General features: G+C 40.4%; 1 non-coding gene across 1 annotated transcript; it reads right to left on the minus strand.

Moving 5' to 3' along the window:
* Positions 1–309: 309 nt before the first annotated feature.
* trnas-aga lies at positions 310–391 on the minus strand. The gene has a single exon. It is a non-coding gene; the product is annotated as a tRNA-Ser (tRNA).
* Between the last annotated feature and the right edge of the window lie 337 nt (positions 392–728).

The raw sequence follows: 728 nt of genomic DNA on the forward strand, positions 1-728 counted from the left end.
GTGTGTGTGTGTGTGTTTATTAAAAAAAGATTCAAGGTTTGTTCGGGGCTCATCCACGGGAAAAAAGTAACAAACCTGTTGCCTTTCTGCTGGAAAATACAATGTTCAGTGCAAATCTTGTAACACAGACTAAATGAATAATAAATAAATAAAAAATAATAAATGCTAAGAGATATATTTGTGGAGACGAGTTGCTTCCAGTACCTATGAGATAACACAATATTGTTCATGAAGGCACATCTGTCATTTGGTATTCTGTGATGTGTCATCTGTTTTCTACCATTCTTGGAGATAATCAAGAGATCCATTCGTTGTAGGCAGGGTTCAAACGTGTGCGGGGAGACCCCAGTGGATTTCTAGTCCATCGCCTTAACCACTCGGCCACAACAACCTGAAAGGCAGGGTTATATCTGTTCTCAAAAATGTTCAAAAACTTTTCATTTGGTTAGTAGTAGTTACCAGACACGGGCAAAGTGCAAATCGTAGTGCGCTGCCTGTGGCTGAGGATCCTCGTGGAGGCAGCTTGATTGATTGATATGTTCCCTTATTTGTACCATAACAGAGTCTAATACTTTATCAAATCGGGTTGACAAATAAAGCGAGTAACCACACAATGAAAACTACTGCAATGACCAGGAATCGAACCCAGGTCAACACCTTGGAAGGCAGCTATGCTCACCACTATACCACCACCACTGGACAATGCATTTTCTATATTTGCAACTACT

This window comes from Etheostoma cragini, unplaced genomic scaffold (genome assembly GCF_013103735.1).
Source record: "Etheostoma cragini isolate CJK2018 unplaced genomic scaffold, CSU_Ecrag_1.0 ScbMSFa_3248, whole genome shotgun sequence".
Lineage (NCBI taxonomy): Eukaryota > Metazoa > Chordata > Actinopteri > Perciformes > Percidae > Etheostoma > Etheostoma cragini.